The sequence below is a fragment of the Lagopus muta genome, chromosome 28 (assembly GCF_023343835.1).
Source record: "Lagopus muta isolate bLagMut1 chromosome 28, bLagMut1 primary, whole genome shotgun sequence".
NCBI classification, from domain to species: Eukaryota; Metazoa; Chordata; class Aves; order Galliformes; family Phasianidae; genus Lagopus; species Lagopus muta.
The window spans coordinates 723,760-746,194 of NC_064460.1; the positions used below are offsets into that span (position 1 = coordinate 723,760).

Consider the following 22,435-nt stretch of genomic DNA (forward strand, 5'->3'; position numbering starts at 1 on the left):
TCTATCACATGTGCTGTGGAAGTCATACATGAAGGACTATGGCAAATGAAAATGCTATGATTTGGAACTCAGGAAATCCTCAGTCCATCATTGTTGGTTTGTGGGATTTAGTGCAATAAAATAATGGAAAAGTTTGGTATGACACAACCATGACCCTGCTCTCTATATAAAGGCTTAAAATTGTGTAATCTTTCAAGAGCATAACCTTTTGTGCTTTGGCAATCATGATATTGTGCTGCATCTGTAATTAGGAAAATGAAAAAACACATAGACGGAAGGATGCTTTATAATGGAAATCAGAATGTACCAGATGTTCTCTAAACAAGATTAAAACTGCTTTGTTTATCATTAGCAAATGTTAGGAGAACAGTAAATCTGTGTTGTATGAAATGCAAAGTCATACAAGTATGATGTAATCATGTGTGTGAATATGTTAAGGGTTGTAGAATAAAGTTGACGATAGCAGAACGTTCATATTGAATGTGTGGCTCGTCCTTCCTCGCTGACTAAAACAATACAGCAACATTCGTTGTTCCAGCTGCCGACACTTAGTGCTCCATTTCTGCTGTGGAGTCGCACAGAATCACAGAATTGTAGGGGTTGGAAGGGACCTCCAGAGCTCATCGTGTCCAACCCCCTGCCAAAGCAGTTCCCTACAGCAGGTCGCACAGGTCGGCATCCAGGCAGGTCTTGAACATCTGCAGAGAAGGAGACTCCACCACCTCCCTGGGCAGCCTGTTCCAGTGCTCCTCACCTCACTGTACAGCAGTTCCTTTGCACATTGGTGCAGAACTTCCTGTGCTGCAGTTTCCGGCCGTTTCCCCTTGTCCTGTCTCCACTCACCACTGAAAAGAGTCCGGCCTCGCCATTCTGCCCCCACACCTTAGATACTGATAGACCTGGATCAGGTCCCCTCTCAGTCTTCATTTTTCAAGGCTGAACAGACCCAGTTCACTCAGCCTTTCTTCATAGCAGAGATGCTCCAGGCCCTTCACCATCTTCGTGGCCCTCCGCTGGACTCTTTCCAAGAGATCCCTGTCTGTTTTGTACTGGGGAGCCCAGAACTGGACGCAGTGCTCCAGATGAGGCCTCACCAGGGCAGAGCAGAGGGGGAGGATCACCTCCCTCGACCTGCTGGCCACGCTCTTTTTAATGCACCCCAGGATGCCATTGGCCCTCTTGGCCACAAGGGCACACTGCTGGCTCATGGCCAACCTGTCGTTCACCAGGACACCCAGGTCCCTCTCCGCAGAGCTCCTCTCCAGCAGCTCATCCCCCAACCTGTACTGGTGCATGCAATTATTCCTCCCCAGATGCAAGACTCTACACTTGCTTTTGTTGAACCTCATCCGGTTTCTTACTGCCCAGCTCTCCAGCCTGTCCAGGTCTCACTGAATGGCAGCACAGCCTTCAGGCGTGTCAGCCAATCCTCCCAACTTTGTATCATCAGCAAACTTGCTGAGGGTGGCCACCATCCCCTCATCAAGGTCATTGATGAAGATGTTGAACAATGCCTGTTTTTCCCCTTAAATCTGGGGCTTTTTCCCTTAAATCTGGGGTTTTCTGCTAGAAATCCGTTTTTCCCCTTAAATCTGGGGTTTTCTGCCAGAAATCCCTGTTTTTCCCCTTAATCTGGGGTTTTCTGCCAGAAATCCCTGTTTTTCCCCTTAAATCTGGGTTTTTTTCCCTTAAGTATGGCTTTTCCTTTTAGAAATCCCTGTTTTTCCCCTTAAAACTGTGTTTTTCTGCTAGAAATCCCTGTTTTTCCTCTTAAATCTGGAGTTTTCTCCCAGAAATCCCTGTTTTTCTCCTTAAATCTGGGGTTTTCTCCCACACGTCCCTGTTTTTCCCCTTGTGCAAGGATGTGCACGCATGTGTGTGTGACTGCACAGCTGTTATGTGAGTGTGTCAGAAAGTCCTTGGAGCAGCAGCTCATGGATGCCAATGGACAAATCAGGCCGTGCGCTCTGTGTTGATCTCTATGGTGATGTTTTTTATTGATTACAACCAAACTAGGAATGCCGATTTGGGCGGCACTCGGAACGCTGCCCTGCAACGCCGCGCACTGCAGCGCTGCCTGCTGATGCTCCTCCTCTCAGTCGTTCAGCTGCAGCTTCTGCATCATCTCCACAAGGCTGTTCATGGCGGAGGACTGGAAAGAAACAGAGCGAGTGTAGAAACAGGACAGAAACAATGTGGGCAGATCTCCTTAAGCAAGGCTGATCAGGACACTTGCAGAACGGCCCCATGCAGCACAGCACGTTCCTGCCATTCAGGTCACTGGCGTTACTTCCCACAACAGCTGCCTATGCTAAGATTCATGCTCTGCTGGGGGAACGAGGTTTCCAAGGTCGCAGTGCCCGACATGGCAAGGCTCTTTATCACAGCAAAACCCTCCGGCCGTTACCAACAGTGCCCTTCTCAAGCCGGAGGAAGGCATCCAAGCTCCCCTGGGCAGCTCTCACTGACAGCGTGATTTCCTCAGACACACAGCGGGGTGTTTTTCTGTGACATCACTGCCCTCAGGACATTACAGCATCTTTCACGGCTGTCAGACAGAGGCACTGAGAGCAACAAGAGCCGTGTCTGAGCTCACCAAGGACTCACCTCTGCATGTGCAGCTGCAGCTCTGAGGGAAGCCTTCTTCAGTTGCCCTCTCCTCTCTTTTTGTTGTTGTCTTCTTGCTATAAAGCAAGAATAAAAATGAATTCATTCTGTCAGCAGCAGAACGGTGTAAACAGGGTACCGCAAAAGCAGAAGGCAGAAAAAAGACAGGGGAAATTTGAGCAGGAAGCCTCTCAGTGAATGACATTTCCAGGGGGACAAACAGAAGACCACCGTGCGGTTAAAGAGACGGGGTTACGTACTGTGGCACCTCACTGCCTTGGGACTTTGGAGGCTTCAACTCTTTTCCCCTCTGCAGAGAAGGAAAAAGCAAAGCCAACCCTGTGCAGCCTCAGTGTGCTTGATAAGGGCAGCACCTGCCCTGCAGGGCGGCAGCACAGCACCTGCTTACCTCTCAGCTTGGAGCTCTGTGCTGCAGCAGGCCCAGGCTGTGCTGCTGGAGCCGGCACGCTGCCTCCGCTCTCAGCCCTCGCTCTTTTGCAGGCAGGCAGCTGCGCTGCTGTTTGCTGCTCTTCTTCCAAGCCCTTGCGTTTAGATCCAGCCAGGGACTTGGAGACGGAGCGGGGGCACGCGGCAGGGGCAGGTCTTCCCCCTGAGCTGGGACCTGCTGATGGAGGAAGCCCTCCAGCCTGGAGACGAGCTCTCTCTGAAAGGACCTCCTGCACCGCTTTAACGTAGATCTTGGCACTGGGCTCAGCACCTCTGTCTGGCAAGAAAAGAGAAGCAAGAAGATACGAGAGTGCAATACTGCTTTCAGTCTGCAGAATGGGCCACAGTACTGGGACATCTCATCTGGAGTGCTCACGGACCACTTTCTTTTTTTTTTCCCTTTTTTATTAAAAAAAAAAAAAAAAAGAAGAAAAAAATTACTTCCATACTGTTGGAACTGTATTGTTAATAGGCTGTGATTCCCATCCTACCCACCCCCTAAATGCACGATTTCTAATAAACACAATTTAGTGAAGTAAGTGTAGATGGAAGCAGTTTTAATTAACGCACCTGTATCAGTGTCTGACTTTAGAAATATATAGAGCAGAGTGTTAATGCATGTACCCTGATGCAAGTACAGTGACCAGAAAGTAGCTCACTTTAGTTTTGATGGAGTACAAGGGAGTATGCTGCTGAATATTGAAGGCAGTGAGATACAAATTTGTAACAAACTAGAAGTCTGATTAGAGAAGTGCACTTGCTATTCTAGAAAGGCTTGATTTACTTAGAACATAGATAAAAACACAACCACAATATAAATTAGAATGTAGGCCAAACAACAGAAGGGCAGATGCTGCAACACTGACAAAGTTTAAGCGTGTGCCACTTTTGTTGAGAGGAGCAGGGTATGAAGGTATACATGTAGGACACATAGATTAGTTAACAGTAAGAGACTTTATGTGTGTTTTTGCTTCCATTATATTTATTACTTTGTGAATGTTAGACTTCTTTTATTGTTTCATTATATTTATGTATAAAACAGGTTGACTATGCTTTTTTAAAATAAATAAGCGAAAAAAGTCTGTGTGAATGCCTCTGTCAGCTTTTGTAGGAAGTTACCAGTGAAGAGCTGGTATGGTGTTTTTTGTTTTTTTTTAAATAAAACTGTTTAGACCAGTCAGCATCAGAGACAGTAACTGTGTTTTTACTTTAACAGATGGAACACTTCATAAATCCTTAAGCAATGTGTCCTGACTACTTAAATATGAGTTCAGATTATTCTTATTTTTTTAACTAGATATAGGTACTAGCACAAAAACTGGCATGGCAATAGACGCACTTAACTATAAGTTGCATTACAAAAGATCTGTTTTTTGTTTGTTGTTTTTAAATATATACTTTTTTTTTTTTTTAATTAAACTTCATTCTTCTCCCCACAAATGGTTGGTGCTTGACTGGGACTGCTCTTCTTACTGATGAGCCATTTGGTTCCACAGAAAATGGAATATGCCTTGAATTCCCTCTAGGTGCTGTGCCTTTGCAGCAGCATTTCTTTTCAAAACTCTGGCAATAGTCATTAAAATCAGTGAGGACTATATGGAAATTAGTGAGAAATTGGGTTTGAAATTATTAAGCAGTGGTCAAAACTCAACAAGGTACTGAAATGTGTTTGAAGTTCATAATGCTTGGGTTGTTCCTTGGTCCTTGTGAAGATGTTTCTGAAAAATGTAATGCCTCGTATCTTTTTTGATCATCATTGAGTTACAACTCTGGGTTTGTCTTTTCATTTTGGACACAAAATTAATCCACAAACGTTGCTCAATTTAACAGGCTCCTATTTCTCTCTTACCTTCTAAATGCATCTCACGCACTCAAATAGGCTCCAGATGATCTCTTAGAAATATTATGAAACTATAATTAGGTACAATGGTGGGTATTTCTTACTGTGGTTATGACTGGTAGCAGTATATAATACAGTTAACCAGATACTTTAAAACTAACGATACAAAAATCTAGTTTATTGCTTTTGTAACTAAATTTCTATACTTAGAGAGTCAACGCAAAGGGGAAATTGTATTTAATTTATTCCACATGGAAAATCTGCATGGCCATTCATAAAGAAGTATTCTATTTCGGTGGGAAAAAAAAGTACAAAATCCCTGAAATTTTTAATGTTACATCATGTAATTTACATGTAGAGGATTGTTAGCTGATGAATTCAGGGGAAGACACTGCTACGTGCTCTACTCCAGCTGAACTTACACCATGCTCACTACAGGCCTGCCAAATGCAAAACTGTACATAGTTAATCAAAGATTGAAACAGCACTCATTGTCAGTTATTGTCCTATGTACTAAGGTTCACACAGCAGATAAATCATTAATTTTAAGAGTTAAGGAGACACGTTTCCTGCTACATCTGTGAATTCTTCTGGAATGAATTTATAGTCCTCTTCTACCCTTCCAGCCAAAGGTCATTCCAAATGCTATGTGTGGAATTTGTCTGAAGGGTAAGGAGTCCAACAAGAAAGGAAAAGCTGAAGCTCTTATACATTGCTCCCAGTGTGACAACAGTGGTAAGTATCTGCATGCTCTAACTGGATTCCTAAGAGAGAATCTCTGACAGATTTTTGGTGGAAGTATCTGTACTTGTGTACGACAGTTCTGTTGCCTGTTCTCTCCTTCATTGAAGCTTCCTATTTAATGTTACGTGTACTGACACGTTCAGTGCACTATCAGATCTCACCAGGAGGTGAGCTCGGCTTCAGCTTCTGTAAAAGCAGTCTAAATAATTTACATTTCATTTCAGACATAGTAATAATATTGGTTTTAATCTACGCCACCCTTCTTGCCTTGCTATGACCCCGGAGCTTGTTGCTATGATTAAGACTTACCCTTGGCAATGTATGGAGTGTAAAACATGCATTACGTGTGGGCAGCCTCATCATGAAGAAGAAATGATGTTCTGTGATGTATGTGACCGTGGTTATCACACTTTTTGTGTGGGGCTTGACGCTTTTCCCTCAGGTAATAAAGATTTAATTGTTCTCTTCCCACCTCCTCTGAGTCCTGGGGATTCTGTCAGAAAAGTTGTGTTGCTTTTGAAAGAAGTTTAAAAGCAGTGTGAAGGGTCAGAATGAACAACAGCGTTGGAAAGCATCCGGTAGGGTCCCATTTTTTTTATAAGCTTTATTTCTGTATATTTAGTTGTGCACAGTTTAACCTGGCAATTCCTGAATGGGAAATGTAATTGCCTTTTACAACAAAATCCAGACCCACTTGGAGCTATTTTGTTTTAAATATACATTTCCACAGAATACTGAGAATAATGATCTCTTTTCTTAAAAGAAACCTGTAAAGACACCTGTATTGCTGCACATTGCTGGAATACAGCTTTCACATTAATAAAGTGTGCTATTATTTTAATTTCTAAATTAAAAAGAGTGCTTAAGATAGTATTTGTAAACACCTTTTTAAACACCTTTCCTTGCCCTTTTTATTCTTAGATGTCATATCTGGAAGTGAGTTATCTAAATTTCAGGCAGCTTGTACCTTTGAATCACCTGCTCATTGCTATCTCCTGGCCAACTCAAGGCCCTGTAAAGAAAACTTCAGAGGCATAACTGGTAGCAGCACTGCTTTTCACATGATACTAAATCCATGCTGTATTTGTGGTGATGTATTCAGCGACAGTATTCCCTGTAACTACTACCTCAAATATATATTCCCATTTGGGAAAGCACTAGAGCTTGCTCTCATGTCAGTCCGGGTTCTGTGGCTGATTCAGCTTTCATTCTGACTTAAGGAGAGAATCTGAGCAAAATAGCTAATATTGCTACAAAACTTTAAAATGAGCAAAGCAGCTCTTGAGATTCCAGCTGTTGTAATATAAATAGTTAATATTCCTGCTCTTTGCTCAAGCCGTTACAGTTCCCTCCATTAACAGGTTTTAGTACAGGGTCTGGTGTTGAGCCCCTGCCAGCACTTTAATCTGTGCTGCCCAGCTGCACTGAAATAACTCACAATGGTTTGGGAAACAAGCCCTCCTAGCCTGTGGCACAATAGCAACATTCTTAACTGCCATTCTTTTCTGCTGTAACCACCCATAACCTTGAACTGCGGTCATTCCTATGAAAACCCAACTTGTAACCTTGTAGTTTGTCATTTCTTTTCTAAGAACCACTGCCTTAGCAGTGCTGGCCCTTCTTGAGATCCACAAGTGTTGAAGTAACCGTTACATGCAGTGAGTCTGCAAGGGATGATGAACTGTACATGCTGCTTTCTGCACCTTTTAGAAAAGATACTTCACATTTTAAAGAAGAGCTGGTTTTATGCATTAAACAAAGTGCTACAAATTGCTGAGAACCTGCTGAAATGGTGAAAGGTGCATAACTAGATGAGTGAATACAAAAAAGGTAGTTTCCCATTAATTGATAACTTTCTTTTTGTAGGTCACTGGATTTGTGATTGTTGTCAGACCCTCCCAGCCCCAGAAGAGGAAGAAGAAGGGGCAAAAACAGCAAGGAAGGCTAAACTCCCCTAAAAATCCTTGCTGTTTCAAAATGTAACTGCACAAATTGAAGTGATACTTTGGTGCTATTTAACCAACCACTTTTAAGAGGAACAATACCACTGCGTTTTTCTTTTTATCAAATAAACTTTTAATTTTGGCTATATAACCATTTTTGTGAGACAAGTCTCTAATCACGTCCTGTCTGCTATCTAGACAAAAAAGTCAAACTCCTGTTCGAAAAGAAAAAGCTTTATATAATGAAATTTAAATGGCACATGCACCATTTGTATAAAATTAGAGTACCACACTTATTTATTTCAGTGTACTCATCTGTAAGCTCTGTGAAAAGAAAATTACAGAGCAATTTAAATACGTACTATTTGCATAGCAATTAATTTGAAAGACTCAAACAAGGCAAAAAGTACTCCTGGAAAAGACTAACTTTGAGGGAAAAAGTGAACACAATCTGACTTTCTTACAATATTCTGAAAATTCCTTTCAGCAAAAATTTTCTTTGCAAACTAATGAATTATTGATATAAATTTACAGGGGAAAAAAAGGGGCTGTAAACATTAAAAAAAAATAAAAAATCTCAAAAAGCTATAAAAGGGAGATGTAAGAAAATACCTCTCAGGCTTAAGGTACTATATACTGCATTGCTTTTAATGAGGAATGAGAATGTTCTACTGACAAGTAACAACAGCTGAAGGCTTTCCCTCCCTACTGTAATACTGAAGTAACATGCACTGGATTCAGGTCATGGATTTGCAGAGGTGGTGAGTGACTGGACAGGCCTCTGCTTACAGATGACTGATGTACAGCACAAGCAGTCAAATTATAGCCCCTCCATCCCCTTATTCGGCTGGTTTTTTTTCTTCCTTATATACTGAAGGTAACCTGTCAAAAGAGGAGGATTCATTTTTAAATATGCTCCAAATTGAGGGGGCACTACAGAGCAGCAGTTTGTATTTCACTCTTTATCAAGAAACTAATGACAGAAAATCATTAAGAGTTAATTTTTCCTAAGCACCTGTTTAGGGATCCCCAGCTCTACATTCAGTTTTAAGCCCTGATCTCTGAAGAATATTGCAAATAGCACAGTTGCTGCTCATTTTACTTTTAGGGGAAAAAAAACTTACAATATAAAATTAAATATGGCTTTTTTTCTCCCCACCACTTTCCTTCTGATTTACGAAAAGTAAACTGAATACTTCTTCAGGAAACAATACAGAGTATTAAATATTATAGAAAGTTATTCATGTTCAATTTCACAAACTGAAATGTGATTTAGTCCATCATGTATCAATTTAAAAAAGAATTTCAAGTATCACCTTCAAGATTCCAATAAGTATAGTCCAGAAAACAGACTCTTCATCCTGAGATTCATCTTCTGTAGAGTGCGAGTATTTCTGGCTTGCCTCCATCTCCTCTGGATTGTAGGAAGCCTCGCCAAGTGGATGCTGTACGACTGTTCGATCATAGTAGACTTTCATTTCAAACTCACTCTCCTGGTGGGAGGGATGCCCATAAATCCCTATTCCCACTGGTCGGCAGAAGTGTGCTGCTACGTGGACGTCTTGGCCACAAGTAACAGCCTGTAACTCGTACTCATCAAAGCTGGGGTGAAGAGTCATATCGGATACATACAAATCCGCATCACCTTTTCAACTCTGCATCTGAAGTACTATCTTTCCCTCATGATTTAGTCTCAAGTAGCTGCAGCTTCCTGCTCCAATCTGGCCTTGAACAACATGAAGAAGAATCCATTCTTCAGGTACATCCTCTTCCTCAAAGGTATTTACCAAACATAGTACTCGAGCTGCCACAAATACTATCAGGATTCTCCTCCCGCGTGCTGCCATGGCTCTTACGTTTTATTCTGATTCTTCCTATTGTCAAGTCCAGTACTCTGTGAATACAAAACAATTTAGAGTTAGTATATTTAATTCCTGGATGGAATCAGTTTTTGTTCACACCAAATCAAGCAACTTCAATAAAAGCTGGTTATTTACTGAGAAAACACAACGCGCTAAATGATGTGTGGATTGTTTCTCTGCCCAAAATGGCATATTGTCACTGAAGAAGCGTGTGTGCACTTTCATCAAGTTTTTGTTACTATATGAACGCTCAGCTCTTTACAGCACTTACCTACATGACAGCTCAGGCTGCTGGGGCAGGGCAGAGAGGGAAGGGGCTGTTACACAATCAAGGCTCCCGCACCCTTTCCTCTCCCTCGTTGCACGCTGCTGCCCAGGCAGCCTCAGCACAACAGCTGCACTCAATGCATGAGCTCTAAACCTTGCCGAAGACTTCCAAAGAATGCAGCTGACCGAATTTAAATGCCAGTCAAGGGTGCTTTGAAGCTTCAGATGGCTTCCATCACTTCATGCCTTCTGCAAAGACTGTACAATTACCTTAAACACGACAGCTACTACTACACTGTTGGTAACCTGCTAGCATCAAAACAAACCGCATGACTGCAGCTGAAACGTCACTTAAATCGCATGGGTTTTACAGCTAACAGACAGAGGAACAACAGCACACCAACTTTTCTACAGCTCCCAGCTTATGGTCCCACGGGCCACAAGGCCCCAATTCTGCAACGACAGCATACAAGAGAACAGCCCCACCCTCGTAACCGTCCAAACCAACAAAAATCCCTCTGAACAGCGACAGAAAAACAGCCTTCTACCTTTCGTGGCGCAGCTCACCTCCAGCCCGCCCCGGGGCTTCGGCGACTGCGAGGCCGCGGCTCCGTAGACTTGCAGCAGGGCAGGGCGGCGCGGAGAAATCCCGCCCCAAGGCGGGCCGGCACACCCCGACGGCAGCGGCCGCACAGAGGCAACGCGGAGGCCGATCCCAAAGAGCCTCCGGGCCCGGCGCCGCCCCTCTCGCTTCGCCGCTCCTCCCGAAACCGGCCCGGACAGCGGCGCGAGGAGCGGGCGCGAGGAGCGGGCACCGCCTCCCAGCCCTGCCCGGCAACCGCCGCGCGCCGCCTCTCCCGCGCGCCGCCTCTCCCGCGCGCCGCCTCTCCCGCGCGCCGCCTCTCCCGCGCGCCGCCTCTCCCGCGCGCCGCCTCTCCCGCGCGCCGCCTCTCCCGCGCGCCGCCTCTCCCGCGCGCCGCCTCTCCCGCGCGCCGCCTCTCCCGCGCGCCGCGGCAGGCGGGTCGGGCGGGGCTGTGCGCTAGCTGCAGACTGAGCCCTCTGCTATCGCGAGAGTTGGGCTGCGCGCGCGGCCATCGCTCTGGCAACCCGCTCCGCCCACCTGCTCCCGTGTGACTGCGCAACGCGCAGCGGCGCTTGTCCCTCTTGGCGACCCATCGGCAGCGATGCAGTTGCCATAGTGACCTCCCATGAGCTCTCTCTCCCCGCCCGTTGCTCGGCGGCTGGGCGGCTTCGTCCCGATCCCGCGCAGTTAGGAGGTCGGGACGCACCCCGAGCCGCCGGCGGTGCCCTGCTGGAGAATGGAAAGCGAGGGCGACAGTTGTTCGTGGGGAAGGAGCGAAGAGCCTGAGGTCGTCCGGGAAAAACGTCTGTTTAAGTCCAGGTTGCCGGAGTGCCTCGTCCAGGTGGCGTGCGGACACCAGCACTGCGCCTTCCTGCTGAATCGCCACGAGCTGTGCGTCTGGAATACAGCTGGCAGCCCTGCTGCACAGGTAACAACACCTCCCGCTGTATGCTATAGACAAACGTCAAAAGGGAAGGCATGGAGAAAAAATCATTGTTAAAAATGATGTTGATTTGCCTATCATTTAATGTGTAGGAATTGGGTTTTGTACTCACAAAACTCACATTGCCACAGTGAATGTGCAAAGCTACATATTATTAAAACATATTATTTAAAAAAAAAAAAAAAACACAAAAAAACACTCGTAAAGAAATGAGAATGTTTTAAATACTTTTATAATGAATGTTATCATTACACTTTAGTCCATGCAAGTATAACATAGAGTTTCAGGGAATGATTCAGGAAGTGGGCATGAAATTGGACTAAAAATTCAGGGGAAACAAACATGGAAATTAATTAGAGTCACTTAGTGGAAGATCAGTAGACAGTCTGTGTATATTTAATATAAAGGCATTTGAAAGCCAGATTCACTGCTGCTAGATTTCCTTCTTCACCTTTCTGTCTCTGTCCACACGATCTTCAGCAGATGCTGTGTAGACTGTCTCTGCCCAGACTGCTCTCTGCACAGTCTTGGACTATTTTTTTTCACGTTATTTTTATCAAATGTCAGGAAGTTGAGTTATTTATGTGATTCATCTCTCCATGCTGATAAACCTTGATACATTAATCTGTTATAGAAAGACTCCTCAGTGTCTAGAGTAAAACCTAGAAAAAGACATCTGTAGCTGTTGTGGCTGTGTTCTGATTAGTTTGCAGCCTATGGAATCCTAAGACTTGATAAGATGTCTAAAATCTGTACAGTGTTGAAGGCAGCATCATAAAATGTGGGTCTGCAGAACGACTGAGATGAACATAATGATGTTGTGATAAGAGGGATGAAAAATGTCTGTTCTCAAAGCCATTCTTCTCATCCTACTATGCAATGATTTGTAGTGGTGTACTCCCCTGTTCAGCCTTTTCCCAGAGAAGAATTAAAACCAGGAGAAGAAAAGTCTCCCTTGCTTAGTGGTTGAGTGGCTGAAATATTCATCAAAAATATTCAGAACTATTTTTCAAATCTCTGCTCTGCTGGGTTTGAATCAGGATTTCCTGTCTCCAAAATGAACAAGGCACTACTAGGTTCTCTAGACATGCCATTCTGCTACAAAAATTCTATCCTTGACATTAGTGAGATTTGATATGCATGCTTATTATTAGTGTTGCAAAGAGTACCATATATGGTCTAGGCAAGGAGGTAGATGGAGAAATCTTACTGGTATATAGTTCTGCACTTTGCTTTCCAATAACCTAGTCTAATTGGACTAGATGATCTTCCAACCCATATTGTTATATATTATTAAATGATGGGTTAGTCTGTATATTTTCCTGACAGATACTGGTATAAATGTCTTGTTAGATAGCTGCTATGCAATGTTTGTGAGAACCTTGCTGCATCAGAGTTTTAGATTTTGCTAAATCTCAGTAATAATAAAATTTCTGCAGGGTTAACACCTCAAGGAATTATCATTGGAACTCTTCTGAGATTGGTTCTTCATGTAAGATTTAGTCCAGATGATCAACAGGTGGCAGTATGTGCTGAAAATCGAATCTACGTGTTAAGTGCAAAGGTGAGATACCATTCTTTGTAGCCACAGTGCTGTTGTTTCTTAAAGTTCATCACTGTCAATAAAATCATGATGTGGTACTGTATGCATTCATATTCTCGTTTAGAAGAAAACAAATACAAATGAATGCTGAATAGCATTATCAATGACACGTCGTAACAATGATGACAGAGTAAAGTGTTGAAGTTAAACGATATCTCAGTGTTATGAAAACATCTGAAAAATTACTCCTTTATCACTCACTTTGAAAAAGCAAATGCAACATGTGGTGTTTTCTGCCAGCAGAATGATATACGTGGCTATATTTGGCTTAAGAAAATCTTGTTGAATTTATAATTTGAACCTAAGTCTGATGTTATTTTTAGCAATAATTCTTAGTTATTAAGACCTTGAATTAATTGCCAGTTCTGTTTTGAAATGTTTTGCTTTTATTTTGACTTTCCTATTCATAGAATGAAGCTATACTAGTTAAATTGAATGGCCACCTGGCTCCAGTGACTGCTGCTGAGTTTTGCACGTGGGAGAAAAATATGCTTATATCGGTGTCTGAAGACAGAAGCTTCAAGGCAAGGAAATTCTTGAGCTGCATTTAAAAAAAAATAATAGGATTAATGAATTTTTGAATTAATGTTGTCTTTTTTTTCCTAAAAATATTTGCTGAAAGCTAAGCAAAAGTCATCTTTGATATTATAGAGACCAAGATATTGTTTTTAAGAATTGCTTGCAAAGTTATCGTAAAAATTAATTATTTTTATTTATTTATCTGTTTCTAATGACAGTGAAGGTTCTTCATAGTCAAAACAGTATAGTGAAGTGTTAACTTTGGTGATTTTTATTATCTGGCAAATAAACTCTGGCACTTATCGATTAAACAGAGCCCGACACAATAAAGAGGCAAACAAATAAACAAACCCTGTGGAAAACAACCTTACTATATTGCATCGCCTTCAGTGGCTGCATTTCCTCGTTTTGATGGCCTTTAAAAGTTTGTTTTTTCCTTAAAGATCTAAGTAGGTGCCTATCTTATTTTGTTTTTCCCTATAGGTATGGGACTATTCTACTGGAGTGTTAATGTCAGGGATATTAGCAGGTAAATTTTCCTTTTTTATATACTTTTGCACAGCAAAATGTATCGATCTGAACAATAAAATAAAATCAGTATGTAGGTGTTTAGTTGATCTAGTAAAAATATTTCTAGTAAACTATATGCTAGCTCATATATTTTCCTTTAAAGTGGGTAGGTAGTTTCAGTGTATTTTTATAAACAGTTCTTGTACAGAATATGCGTTTAACTGTTGGCATTTACTGAGATGTGCAAATAGTTCTATTGTCTGTGTGCTTTTTTTTTTTTTTAAGTTTTTTGTAGGAAATGAAAAGAAATGCTGTAAGTGTACCATGTGTAGGTTTACTAGCAGGGCTTGTTGTTGAAGGCGTACATCGACTTTAAAATCAAAAGCTGCGTTTTATAGAAAGATGAGAACAAAAGGAGAGGAGGACAAGCATCTGTGCAGCAAGGACGCTCCTCTCCAATAGAACTTTTCCTGAGAGTAACCGTATGGTTTTCAGCAGAACATGCTCCAATTCTGTGCTGGTTGTTCTTGCTTATGGTGCAATTAGAGCAGTTGGAGCACACTTCGACTGGGGGAAGGAGCTACATGGGAAATGGTTGTTAAGCTTTGTGCTTATCTATTATTAGATGCCTCAAAGCAAAGGGAGAGCTCAAACCTATGGTAGGAAAGAAGAGGAAGAAGGAATGACTCCTCTCTGAGCCTGTGGCAGTTGCTTTGATTGAACTGGTTTGTGGTAGCAAGGCCATGAGAATAACAGTAGGTGATCTGACAATGGGGCTCTGAAAAATATTGCTGCTTAAGCCTGGGTGAAAGGGTGCAGCAAACCACGGCCTCTGCAGTGTAGATAGAAGGTTACTGAAAATCACAGCCATGCCATTTTAGGAAGGCAGGCTACAGATCTAGAAATGGAAAACCCACTGCAACAAAAAAAAGCGAAGACCCTTTGCCTTAGGGTTTTGTTGTTGTTGTTTTGTTTTGTTTTTACCTTTCTTTATAAATAGGAGCTAGCAATTTGAATAAAATTTCTGATTCATGTGTATTCTGGAACTGATTGCAACTTTTTTTGGAACAGCATTTCCTTTGCTAAGTCTACTAATTGACGAAGAAAAGAGACAGATCATCACTGGATGTGCTGTAGGACAGGTAGTAGATGTAAAAAATAATCTCTCTGTGACAAAATAGTCAACAATCATTAATTTATCTATCAAGAAGCATCACAATTTGCATGCTAGTTTTAAAATGCTGCAACAATTATTTTAGCAAACATAACAATATAACACCTTTATTACAAAATGCAAACTTTTTCCTCAAAACCATGAAAGTTTTTAGAACTGCAGTCAGTAAGTATATGTACACTGAGATACTGTATGTATCTGTTTTTAAAGAAAAAAGATGAAAAGCAGAATTCTCATTTTTTGGCCAAGAAAAAAACAAATAACCATAAATGGGAGAGACCATGATTTTAATGTGGTGGAATTCTAAGAAAAATGTAATAAATGTACTTGAAGCACTTGAATTCTTCTTTAATTTAATGCTAGGAATAAATTAATCTGATTTTTTTTCTGTGGCATATTGAAGCTCTCTTCCTTCAGGGTAAGTGTTCAATGGGTCATGAAGAAAGTTAAATATGTAAATATGGTGATGCCTAAAAAGACAAAGGTATCAATGAGATTAACTTATGTGGCCCATTAAGCAATTGCACGCAGGTAGCCTAGGATTTTTAATTGTAGGTAATAGTCTGTGAGGAGTTGTTTTTAAAAGACATAAACAAATGGGAATTAGACATGCTGTTCAAATTGATAATGGCTTCTTCTGCTAATAATGAAATTACCTTTGAAAAGTTTGGGATATAGATAGATGTAATTTAATTTCTGGTCCCAGGTAAGATGAGTAAAAATTCATTACTTACATAAGCAGAGTTCAGTATTGAACCTCTCTCTAGCTCATATCTGTATAATTTCATTGAAATTACTTTTCTTTTGTTTTCTTTCAGCTTTGGATCTTCAGTTTAAGCAGTGATCATAGTTACCGTTGTGTGGCACATACTGACTTAAAGAGCAAGAGAAATTCTATAATAAAATCTGGAAATCTGAAGAAGAATTAGGTAGCATAGTGCTTCTAGTATGCTGGTTTTGCTATATTTCAATTGTTATTGACTACTGAGTGTGTGTGCCTTTTATGCCATGAAAGGTTCGTGTAAGTGATGGAGTTTTGAATCTCAGTCACGTGGAATCTTTGAAGTTGATATGAAGGTGGGGATTGGCATACAGGGAGGAATTACGCATATATGTCTCTAATAACATCTTGGATAATGTATGTGCTTGTAAATCATTGCATGATACATGTGAGAATAAAATCAATTATAAAATCAATTCCTAAAAAAGATAATCCATTGTCTAAGTGGAGTACCATTTCTCAGTTACCTTTGGAGCTTCTAAGAATCTTCTGTTTTACGCTGTGTTATGTTATTTTATGCTGTATGTTTTGCTGTGCTATGTTGTTTTACGTTTATACCAGAGCCCCCATGATATATTATTTAACTGACAGTGGTATCTTTATAACACTGAGTACTTATAAATGAATAACGATTGCACCTCAGCAAGGTGATTCTCTGGCTCAAGACATCCCCATCTTTTGAAATTGAAAGATAATGTGGTCTTATTTCATGCTATTTTACTGCATTACTTTTAATTCTCTCTTAAATCCCTTCTGTTTGCCTTATTTCATTGTTTCATTGACTGATGATATTGTTGATTGGTTTTTTTTAGGTGAAAGGCAAAATGCTTCTGAGCTTTGCAAAACAAACAGCATGAAACCAGAGGGGTCAGTGGAAGCATCATTGCCTGTTCTCCTAATTGAACACTGTGACTATTCAGTATGTTTCCACAATGAAGAAAATATGTGAGTCCTTTAAAATATCACCAGGTTCTTAGGTTATTTTCACAGCATCAATTTTGATTGAAACTTTTTCCTTCGAACTACAGATTTTAAAAATGCATTGAAAATCTTCTATGGGATGGCTTATTATTTTTGTCATATTGGAATCAAGTTAGCTAGTATTACTGTGTCTTATATATTTAAAAAAAAAAAAAAAAAAAAGCTTTTTATCATACTCAGGTATGTTTTCTTTTTTTTCTTTTTTTCTTTTTTTTTCCCTAATAGATGCTGTGCCCAGAATAGAAGCTATTTTTGGATAGGAACCTCTACTGGCTTATTATTAATAAATTTAATAAAAATAAATTTAATAAACTTGGAACTGGAAGTGTTTTTATGTTACAAAGGAATCATTAGAAAATGTCTCGCTACAATCTAACATGATTGCTTTTCTTTGTTGGCTGATATAAATAGTAAAAGAATTAGTTAATACAGCAAAAATGTTTTTTAATATTTTAATTTAGCAATTAATTTTACTGTGCTTTTCTGTCACTGATGACTTGTTTCAGAACATGTGTCAGTACTAGATTTTTGTAGTGGTTACTAATGAATTCTTATTCAATTTATCAAGCCTCTCCCTGCTCTATGATTGAAGGGTGGTTCATGCCCTTAAGGGTGTAGATGAAGCACTTAGGCTATATAAGCTAGTGTATACGTGTAATAAACACCATTTGCTGCTCATCACATTGGTGTCACCTCAGTAATTGGCCAAGCTGCGGTCTCCTGGGGGAGCGGAATGGGCACTTACTGCAACACCTTCGTGTTTCACATCACCATAGAACTCATTTTTTCTCTTTTACCAGATAATTTGTTAATTTCAGAGAGTATTTGATCTTGGTTCTTTTTTCTCCTGCAAAATTGATCTAAAACCATCATTCTGAGATAGCTAGTGCTGTCAGCCTGTGCTCTCTGTGCAAAGCCAACTAATCCCAGCCAGTGACTCCAACTTTTATCCATAATGATTGAGTTGCAGTCATTATCCATCACAACTTCAGTCCTGAGTAGAATCTACTCTGTCCGTGGTAGAAAACTTCAGTTCCCCCACCTCAGGTTTTCCAAAAGGTGACTTCAAAAACGTGCTGCCAGTTACTCCATCTCTCTTGGTACTGTCTGTAGAATAATAATGAATCAGCATTAGAAATTCCCTGCTAATCATCGCTTTACTCTGACTCCTGTTCTTCAAAGGAACAAAGCACAGAGTTAGCCATGTGGTGAGATGAAAACAGGCTGATCACTGCAAAAATACTGCGTGGATTTTGTTCCAGGTGAAATGGATAGCACTTAGGAGAACCCAGCACTTTCCAGCAAGAAATCTTCCTTTGGATTGATGGATTTGGATTGCAGCATTGCATGTCAAGATCTGGCTTAGGCTGAAGCTTCCAGGAATTTCTGGAAAAGGTTGTTGAGTATCAACTGACTTTTAGTTTCTAGCAATTATGATGGCAGAGAAAACAAGAACTGTTATTTCTTCTGACTGTCAATACAGGAATGAGAGAAAAGAACTCTCAGAAAAAAATAATCCGATGAAAACATGGATTTCTCCCCCTCATCTGTGGCATTCTATAATGATTCTAGCACACTGCTGTGCTCTTACTGTGTAAGTATCCCAATATTGCTGTGAGAACTTTGAAAACATCTCCACGTGCATTTGCACAAATGCAGGTTTGCTGTGACACTGGATGACTCCAGAGGCTGATCATGCAATGTTCAGTTCAGTTGGAGGTTAGGTGGGATAAAGGCCATCTAATGTGCTCACACTGTCACAAAACCATGGCAGAACAGAGAGAAGAGTCTGTGCAAAATCAGAGTATGCTGTGTAACAAATCACCACTTCTTTTAGCCTTTAAAACTTCTCCGGGCCTGGAGTCTGCAGAAAGGAATGGGAGAGAGCTGACCCTGAAGATGCTCTGTCTTTTCTCTTTCAGGAGGCTGCTTGACAGGCATTAAGGAATCTGAGTGGCTTCAGCACAGAGATGCAAATGGTTGTAAAGGACTTTTCCCAGAGAACTTCACACGCCACCTGGAACAGTTCTTCTCACAGGACACGAATGTGGTTTGAAGCTCAGTCAGTGGGTCCTTGAAACACAGGAGCCCCCTTTTTTTGTAGTTCAGGCTGTTAATGGTTTACAGATTGGTTGCTTGTTGAAGCATAGCAAAATGAGCACGAGTGCAAGCAGTTAAGCTAGCCATTTCTGAAGCAGTGCGTGAAAACAAATCAAATACAAACAGAAATGTCCTCATTTGTTCACATGCACGTGGCAACAGGTTTGTTTGTGCTTTGCCAGAGCTGTGGTGATCCTGTGTTTGGTCCTTTCCCATGAAATCCAAAATTAGCCTCCTTGGTAGCAAAACCTGAACTTGTCTGCACTCAGTGCATCGTATTGAGTTGCACTGCAGAAAACTTAATTAGTAATCCTGTAGTAATGAGGTCAAACTATTACAAGTTTCACGTGTTTAAAAAATATAATTAACTGCTGCAGTGTTTTCCAGAGTTACTTGGATGTGTGTCTGCAGGTGCATGTGGGTATGTGTGCGTCTCAGCAGTGTCATGCAGTGCTGTGGCTGTGCAGTGCCATCAGGGCATGCATTGCTCTCCCACTGCCTGGCATTACAGACAACAGTTTTGTTCCAAAGCAGAACCAGCTGCTCCATTGCCAAAGCACTGCACAGCGTCCGTGTGAGTGAGGTGAGGTTTTCATTCTGAGATGATGAATGGCATCACTGTCAAAGCTGCTGAACCTTTGAGAAGGCATGGCTCGGTTTCCTCTCCCAGCTGCAGTACCTACAGTGAGGTAATCTGGAAGGGGAACCGTTATGATGCTCATCTATACTTTTTTATTTAGTTGGCTGAATAAAAAAAAAAAACACAACAAAGTTAATCTCTGAGAAATAAACATCTTTTCACAATAATATTTATGCAGCGCACCTTCACAGATCCTTTTAAATTAAGGTACATAATGTATGCTGTATCAAGAAGTCACCTGTAACTTCTGTTTTCCAGTGCTGTGTCATTAAAAATAAACCTGTGATCCACAGACGTTTCATCTGTGATGCTTTTGAAGTTGTGTTACAATGAATTTCACGTGGTTCCTGTGTTCTACTGGGGAATCTAACTTTAATTTCATGCCTCTTTTCCCAAAGAAGCACAGCACAGCTGGGGCACCATCTCAGCTCTTGCTTTCAACCCCCAGGTTCCAGCAGGTCTGACTCCCAGCTCAGCACATCTCCTGGCTGCTCCTCCTGGAAATGGGCTCTGGCCACCAGCAGCAGCAGGGGAACTTGTCTGTGCCCAGCTGTCACTCAGGCTGCTGCCTCTTATTCGTCTCTTGCTCGTCCATTGATCTTGTGTGAAAAGAAAATTCTCCATCACTCTGCTCCGTTCTGTGTGCAAGCAAGGCAAATTTTTCTATTTTATTCTTTTGTTTGTTGGTTTGTTGCTGTTACGTTCAAGTGATGCCCTCCTCCCCAGAGCTGGATCAGCCCAGAACTGTTTCCCACTCCTGCACTTCTCTGTTTAACGCACTGTGCTGCACTTAGTGAATTACCAGATTTTATGCTTTCCAGGTGATTGTGAAGCAATAGCCGTTGTGTCTTGATTTCTCTAGAGACTTATTTCTGCCTAGGGCAGCACACACTGCTAACCTACAGCAGCTATCATTTCTATTTCTGCACTGAGTGAACACTCAGAGCATTTAGGGCCCCGATGTCCCGATCCTGTGGGCTGTGGACGCTGTGGCCGTGGAAGTGAGACAGAGTAACTGAAGGTGGAGGAGCATTTCATGAGAGCGAACTGATCAATTGTGTATCTGCAGCTTGTCTCTCTGGTTTGCAGCCTTTCACGAATAATGGAAGGTGTGCAAGATGAGTGGCACGTTTGTCCCAGTCCTCCTCCTCCTCTCCCTCCCTCGCCCCTTGTTCCACCCCTCCCCTACCTCACACCTGGATGCATCTGTCCCTGCCTCCAGGAGACAAAGCTGCTGTGGGCGCCATCCTGCTCGAACTGCGGGGGACTTGTTTGCACAGTGCTCTGCTTACTGATGCCCTAGCACCAGGAGAACACAAAGTAGATCACAGTCTCATTAAGCTCATGCTTAATGAACGTGTTTAAGTACCTTTCTGACTGGAGGAAGAAACACTGAACAATGTTGCTATGATGATAAGGTAAGTGGATGAGGCGGTGGGTGTAGGTGCAGTTTGCAGGACTGGGCGGGCAGAGCACAAGCAGCCATTCCACTGTACAAAAGCTCAAATAGGATTTTATTGTCAGTTTGCAAAACAGATTTAAAAGATCTTTATTTGAAACAGTCACAGGTGATGACTCACCATTGGATAAGCCAATTCCTGTCTACAAAAAGTAGTTAGCCTAGTTAACTAAGGTCACATTTCTGAAAGCAGTGCAAAAGAGCGCGGAGGTGTTTTTCTGTCTGCTGCAATGAGCAGAGCTGGCTCTGCTGTGTTCTCTGGCAGCAGAATGTTTGCTGCAGATCGGAGATTGCAGGCAGCCCGTGGGGCTGAAGCCAGCTGCTTTGTGAGAGCAAAGCTTTGTGGTCATTCAGGGGGAGGAATTGGAGGTATTGTGGTCTCAGTCCATGCCTAGAATCAGAGAATACAAAGTGGGGGGTAGTTTTAAACCAAATGCACAGATACTTGATCAGATAGCCGCTTTTCAAGCAATCCTCTCTCAGATCTGCACCCCCTGATTTCAGCTCCGATGCTGACTTTGCATGTAGCTGCCTCCAGCAACATTCAAACACACCTGTGTTACTCTTGCATGATGTCTTCACTCTGACCCATCAGCACCACATGGGGAAAACCACAGCACTTCCCAAACATTCCTCCTGTCAATCGACAGGAAGACTTCATAATTAACATTATTCTAGCAAAGCTGAAATCAATCCAAAGGGGACTGTGCTTCGTGGCACAGTGTGCTTCATAGCAGTTAACAGAAACTTTGCTTTGCTGGGCACTGCTGGTCCTAATAGCCCAGGGCTCATCCGCCCGCACTCCTTACACAGCTGCTCAAAAAGTTTACTCCTTTACTCCAGCAGAGGGTGGCAGACACCAGAATTTGTGTTCATGGGATTGGAGATAGCATCTGATTCAGTCTTCAGATACGATTTTTTTTGCAATGACCTCTCAGTATCTAAAGTTGGCTCACAGCTGCAGACACACAGGGCAAATGAAATGAGTCTTATGTACACAGCAACTGGCTACTTCAGCATGCTGGCAAATGAAGACAGAGCAGCTCATTACCGAGCCGTTCTCTAACTCATTGCTGCAACACATCTCTGTGTTTCACGTGTGTTAAAACTTACAATATGGATCAAACTGGAGCAGCTGCTCATGGAAAATCTGTACCATGTAATGAGATATTTGGCTACTTCAATTCAAAAAGACAATGTTAAGAAAGAAAGTAATTCTCTATGCTACCTCTGTTTAAAACAGCTTTCTAGTTCATCTTGTTTAAATAAACAGCCAAACTGCTAAAAATGAGAAGATTTTAAAACCTTTAAGTGGTCTCATGCTCGAGCTCCTTGGCACTACTTTGATCCTATTAAGCCAACATCCCTGACAATTTTCTTACATATCTGTTCCTGTTTGCAGCCTGGTCTAGTATGAGATATGGAGGTTGCT

The 22,435-nt window shown here is 41.8% G+C and overlaps 2 long non-coding RNA genes and 1 pseudogene across 5 annotated transcripts; 2 read left to right on the forward strand and 1 right to left on the reverse strand.

Annotated features, from left to right (window-relative positions):
- Positions 1–3,349: 3,349 nt before the first annotated feature.
- LOC125685470 (UPF0669 protein C6orf120 homolog) lies at positions 3,350–10,710 on the reverse strand (annotated as a pseudogene).
- Positions 10,711–10,900: 190 nt separating this feature from the next.
- Positions 10,901–13,363, forward strand: LOC125685479 (uncharacterized). Its single transcript, XR_007373444.1, has 3 exons — positions 10,901–11,221; positions 12,676–12,800; positions 13,250–13,363. It is a non-coding gene; the product is annotated as an uncharacterized LOC125685479 (long non-coding RNA).
- A 476-nt stretch (positions 13,364–13,839) lies between these two features.
- LOC125685478 (uncharacterized) lies at positions 13,840–20,608 on the forward strand. 4 transcript variants are annotated; one of them, XR_007373443.1, is made up of 6 exons: positions 13,840–13,887; positions 14,940–15,010; positions 15,861–15,971; positions 16,636–16,768; positions 17,030–17,863; positions 17,987–20,608. It is a non-coding gene; the product is annotated as an uncharacterized LOC125685478 (long non-coding RNA). The 4 variants fall into 4 exon arrangements; XR_007373441.1 differs by having other exon boundaries at positions 17,030–18,398; positions 18,727–20,605; XR_007373440.1 differs by having other exon boundaries at positions 17,030–20,606.
- The last annotated feature ends 1,827 nt before the right edge of the window (positions 20,609–22,435 follow it).